This window comes from Macrobrachium nipponense, chromosome 10 (genome assembly GCF_015104395.2).
Source record: "Macrobrachium nipponense isolate FS-2020 chromosome 10, ASM1510439v2, whole genome shotgun sequence".
Taxonomy (NCBI): domain Eukaryota; kingdom Metazoa; phylum Arthropoda; class Malacostraca; order Decapoda; family Palaemonidae; genus Macrobrachium; species Macrobrachium nipponense.
Window position 1 is genome coordinate 39,444,431 of NC_087204.1, and position 6,325 is coordinate 39,450,755.

Genomic DNA, 6,325 nt, shown 5'->3' on the forward strand with positions numbered 1-6,325 from the left:
AAGTAGGAGTCTTATCCCAGTCAGTACTAAGCCAGAGCCAATTATAATACGCACAACGCTAATCTTATCTGAGGAAATAGACATTGGCTCTTCTTCAAGCAAAAGAATTTGAAGACCTGTAGCTCGCGATCATATAAACGCTTCGCTTCTTTGTGAGCAAATTTGGTTTTCTTGTTTTTTTCTCTATCGTAGAGAATAATACGGGCGAACTCAATCCGATTGTTGCTGTTCCTGCTGCGGAGTAATTTTCAACAAAAATCTGGGCCGGGTCAGTGTTGGGTGGAACTGGAATCAAGCGCTCTTGCATGATTTTCACATCATCAGCGGTGGTTCGTCCGAAGCGAAGCCTATTCAGTAGTACTAATTTCTAACGGCACTCACTTTCTATACTGATTAAGGAAAGACTCCTGCTTCTATTTTTCGCATCGGGACCGAACAAAGAACTCTGAAGAAAGGCAAAGGCAATACAAACTGACCTTCACAAAAGTCACAAACGAAGGTGGGATCCAAGTCGTTTACAGTACCTAGGGATTTGCCTTGCAGGCTGCACACCTTTGCATAACAGGGGCAGTTAACCCCTAGACCAGGGGTTCTTAACAAGGGGTATCCATATCCCTTGGGGGTATGAGAACCACACGCTGAGAGTATGGGGCACGATCTCTGGATATTTGTATAGATTTGATTTTAATGTCAATGTATACATGGATACTTTTTTGAAAATAAATAACAGTATAATACTATAAATCCTTTTGATTGTTTTGCATTTTATATTCCTGGCTATTCATGCCTAAAGTATGTATTAAACAAAGTAGATTAAGTTAAATTTTCAACAAACAGGACTTAAGTGGACTTAAGAAAAAGGGGTATGGAACCATACTGGGCAATTCATTGGCGGTCTGGAGTCAACAGAAGGTTAAGAATCCCTGCCCTAGACTGAGATATAGCAGCCACATATAGCAGCCTGGATATTTCAGTAATAAAAGAAAAAACTTATAAATATCCTGCATAAAAATATTCGCTTGTACTTGGTTGCGAATGACATCATACCAGTGTAGCAAGTTTTATGTAATGTACACACACACACACACACACATGTATGTATGATGTATGTATGTAGTTGTTGTATTATGTATGTATGTATGTATGTATGTATGTGTAGAATATTACATATTTCATTATATATCGATATAGCAAAATATCAAAAAGATTTACAAATTTATCATCGTAGTGGTGAAAAGAAATAATGCGACAGGCTTTTGCTACAAATTTTTCGTGAGCCCTAAAAGAAAATTATTACGAGTTACGTTCAGGACAATTTATTCGTCATGTGCTGTATTTTAAACTTCCATGAAAGACAAGTAAAAGAAGGGAGTAAGAAATAAAAATGATACTTGCAGAATTAGCGATTTCAAGGATATCCATAGATCGCATTCGGTCATGCTCCAAGAGGCAAGATACTACAAAGACTTTAGAGTCCTTGGCAAAGATCAACAACGTTCGAATTCGGACCATTTGAAGTTTTGATGCTTCAGACCTACCTGTAACATCATTCTAGGCGAAAGACTTGTAACGGGAGCTTGTAAAGTCTTCTTTTTGTCTTGTGGAGTGGCTTACTCGGTCCATCGTTATTTCATCGTACCGTAATTGGTCATCTTGTGTAGTAGTTCCGGAAAAACTGTTTATCACGCGATTATACTGAAGTTCGAGCTTGACATATCCATAGATGTCTCTTCGTTGGTCTAGTTACAATAAAACACGGGCTTCTGCAAGGTAACACTGGAACTTGTCTATATTATTGCTAATATCGTATATTTGTTCTGAGGTTTTAGAGTAAAGCTGCGTGTTTAGTGTCTACAATTACTGCCAAAGATTTTTAATTAAAGTTTCTGTGGGCGTTTACCCATAATCTGACGTGAGTAAACTCCTAAAATTTACGAGATTTGGAGAAAGTTTTTCGCATTTCTAAATCTTTCTCTTTTCCAGGAGGTTATTGGTGCGAGTTTGGCTTTGGGTTCCTGCTCTAACGGTAAAGCTTCACGCATGATAATGCTGTTCTCTTTAGCAACTGGTATGTAGGAGGTATTTTTTCCCCCGCCAAGTTTAGTTCTTAAGTTTTTGCCGTATATTTACTATAGTTTTAGTTCACTACTAGTATTTTCGTTATGTACTCTTTTAATGTATATGTTCTTGAACAACTTAACCTTATCCTCCACCCCTTTAGGGGCGGCGCCCCTTGAGGGGTGGAGGAGCCCCTATGTTCTGTATAGTAGGTCGTAAGACCTACTATGCAGTTGGTGGGTGGTTGAACACGCCAATTAATCAAACAATTTTTCTTTCAGGTGGTAAGTAAAGACTTAATCTATTGCTTAGTTATCTTGAAAGTTCAGATAGGTATTAGTAAGTTTGCAGAAGCTCCGTAAGGTTTCAGGAACTTTAATTATTTATGCCATCAAACGGCAATATTCAGCATTAAAACAATGTCAGGTCTGTTGTATTGGTGTGTTTTCCTTTAGAATTTTAGTCTCTGAAATGGATTTTGTGCCTAGGTCAAGTCTGTGAAAATTATTTTATGGTTAGACCAAGTTTTGGCTAATATTCACAAAGGTTTTTCCCGAATTCAAATTTTTAACTGTAAAGTTAGATTTATATAATAGAATTTTCAATAGATTCGAACTTGGTTCGAAATTAGTATATCTTTTCTAGCAACACAATTTCTGTTCATAGGGGTTCTGGGAAGCTCCCCATATGTACGGGTCCTTTACGATAGTAGGGCTTGCTTACCCGACAGCTAAACCTTGATAATCTTGAAAACTCGTGCAAAGCTTTCCTAAGACAGATTGTCCAGATTGTTTGGATTTCTGCTGTTCGCGGATGGAGTTTTCTTTTTCAGTTATTCATAGATAAGAATATTCAGCTCCTGTTAATAGGCATCATGAAAGCAATTTTTTTTAGACCTCTTGGATGTTTTCTACATAGGATAATTCCAATGTTTAATTTTGAGGGAGTGTAGTAAAGTTTGTCGGGTGTTTCAATTTTGATATATTAAAGGCTTACTTATAGTATAAGCAGTGTAAGGAGTTTCTAACTAGTGTCACTTTACGGCATTGCCTTAACTTTTGAGGATATCAAAACATAATTTATATTACCCGAATGCTAATATTTCAATGTTTCTATACAGCTCTTGACAGGTGTTAAATGTGAGCACCGCGGGTTGAGAGACACATCGAAACGAAGGCGCTGATAAACCCTCGACATGAATTTTGCTCAAAAATGCTAGACACGTTGTAAGAAGATTGATTTATCGATGTGGCCGCTTGGGTATGTGTAAGGCCTCGCGTACCTGCCTCACCACATCCCCATCCCAGAGAAGTTGATTGGAAGATTTGATAACTGAAGACTTGGCCACCGTCGACAACGCTATGCTTGGTCGCGGTTGGCAAGAGTGGATTATAATTTGGATATCGACCATAGTGAACATTATAAAAACCTTCAAAACTTCAATATTAGCATTTAGGTAATATAAATTGTTTTGATATCCTCTATAGTTAAGTGTCGTAATGTGACTTTTGAAACTCCCTACAAATGACATCTGTTCACATTGGTTTATATGTTGCTGTATAAACACGAGCTATGAGTTTGCTCTAAAAACACGGACAATGAGTTTGTTACTCTATAAACACAGGCAATGAGTTTGAAATTTTACTCCTAAATACTCCTGAACACTGGCAAGTTTTGTGATGGTTACCCACGAATAGGTACTGGCAGTGCTATCCATGAACGTGGCAATGAATTTGTTATGAACTTATAAAATAAGGCTAGCCGTGAATACAGCTAGTGAGCAAATGGTACTATCGGCACAATATGTGAAAGGGCTGTTGCCTTGTATAATAAGGCGCCGTATGAGGTTATGTTAGACTTGCGATAATCTTACGCTAAGTCGGTTGGTTATGCATTTCCATACTCATTGAAGTGTCTTAGGGTTTGTAGATCACTTACGAAGTCTGTATCTTCTTTGGTTATGACGACGGAGATATTTCGACTCATGATGATATCTTTCTGATGTGAGGTTTCTAGTAGAAAACACGAAGTATATAAAATAGTAATATTCTCTGAGATTACATGATGAAGATCAGAGGAAATTTGTACAGGTCTGTCAATGATGATGGCTAATTCAAATCTACATGATGAAGCTTAGATAAAGATGTACAGGTCTTCTAATGACGATGGCTTGATCGCTTCTGCCAATGATGATGGCTAATTCCACTCTGACTACAATCTCGTTTACAAATCATAAAGGAAGCGGACAGTAGCTCGAACATACACACAGATGACATAGTTACAAATCACGTAGGCCGTTTGAATTAGAGGTCGCGGTAGTTGTCTCAAGCAGGAAGCTTGGACTAATGTTTTCAAAACAAATGAAGGACCACAGGTGACGGCATGTCATCTTAGCCTACTTAATTGTATACGTCATCTTAGCATACTTTATCGTCTCTGGTCTGATCACATTCCTGCAAGCAATCTGGTTGACCTCTTGGGTCACTGTTTTTAATTAATTATAGTTTTTGTTTTTTATATATATATGGAATAACATTCCATATTTTTATTATGTAACACTTACCTATGATGCTGTAAATGATCACAATGAAGACATTCATACTAAACTTTAATTAGGGCAGCGTTTTGTGGCGCTGGACATAACCTAAGCGGAACTGTGATGCTTCCTTAACTATTGCGTTGTGAAACCATTCATGAACACAGGTTTGAGATGCTGTCCATAAGGTATCCCAGTGCTTGGCCTTTGACCTAAATATATATTTAATTCACAAGGAAGGCAGGAGTTAAAAATGGTATCGCATCAAGGCTTTGTTTCATACGCGTTACATTAGATGAGGTTGAGAAAATGAGTTTGATGCAATTGTTACCCATTAATTTGGTGAGTAGTATTTGCTCTATAGCACCTGATGTTTAAAAAGGTCTTTAGGGAGTTAATGCATGTAGTACCAATATATATTTTTAAACTATATACTAAATCGATGTCTTTTTGATAATTGGTGGCTAAACTGATCAATGATGTAGCTTTCCTAACCAAAAAGAGCTCACGGTACATTACTACATATTTAATAGTTCAGCCGTCTCTTTAAGTTTTACCTGAATTCTTGAAAGATGAAAGGTATCTTTTTAAGAATACGACTTGGGGTCATGGTATGTGAGTTATCTTAATTTTGATTTTGGCGATTTTCAGAGAAGTAAAGTTTAAGCAACTTACAGATTTTGTTTTTTCTGTTTAGTGAAAATGTTTTAATGGTGTCAAAAAGTAGCAATGCGAAGTGTAAATGCTTGTTTCGCATTCTTATTGCACAATTATAGTATAAAATTAAGGAGGTAATCTTACACCAGATGGGCACGAGTTTTCAGGGGGGCAATTACGTTTTTTGGGCATTGATTGGAGGAACATAACTCATGGTTTTTGTAAGCTAATTATCCTTTTAAGTTGAAGATATCGCACCTATTTCAAGAAATATTAGAGTTAACGTTCTCTTGACGGAGTTGCCGAGTAGTTACCGTAAGGCCTGTCCACACGACCGGGCCTTATCGGCGGACCTCCTCTTTACTTAGGCCCTGTCCACACTACCGGGCAGTGCCGGACGGGCAAACACTGTTACCATATACCCCGTTTCAAGACACAAGGTGGGAGAGTGATCGGCGGGCACAAATGGAGGTGATTAAAGATGGGGAAACCACGGGCAAACTAGCGAGTAACCTGTGTGTAGTTGAGTAAAACACCAGAAACTGACGTGTCCGGTGGTTTGTTTAACCAACGCTGGTGTCAAGCACAATATGTTTCCAGGACCATAGTTCATTATCGATCTCTCACTTACAAAAGGGTGTTCTAAGTATAAAGTCATCATGTCCGGCAAAGAAACTACAAACATTCACTGGTCAAGAGAAGAAATCATACAATTAATTGACTTGTACCGCCAACATCCAAGCCTATGGAATGTCAAAAGTGACGTACAAGAACAGAGCTAAACGTGTAGCGGCTTTGACAGCAATAGCCGCGGAATTACGCAAGACATGTGCTGCCATTACCACAGGGGATATAAAATGGAAAATAGAAACCCTGCGAAATCAACACAGACGTGAAATGCGATTGGTTGAAAACTCACGCAAGTCAGGAGCTGGGATAGACGACATTTACATCCCCAGATTATGGTGTTTTAATGACCTTTCTTTCCTTAATGATGGTGACACAATCAGATCATCTCTCTCAAACATAGATAATGCCACCAACGATACAGCTGAGGAGGAACATTCTGATCAT

At 38.2% G+C, this 6,325-nt stretch overlaps 1 long non-coding RNA gene across 1 annotated transcript; it reads left to right on the forward strand.

Moving 5' to 3' along the window:
• Nucleotides 1-1,515: 1,515 nt before the first annotated feature.
• LOC135224145 (uncharacterized) lies at nucleotides 1,516-3,845 on the forward strand. Its single transcript, XR_010316650.1, has 3 exons — nucleotides 1,516-1,770; nucleotides 1,984-2,068; nucleotides 3,179-3,845. It is a non-coding gene; the product is annotated as an uncharacterized LOC135224145 (long non-coding RNA).
• The last annotated feature ends 2,480 nt before the right edge of the window (nucleotides 3,846-6,325 follow it).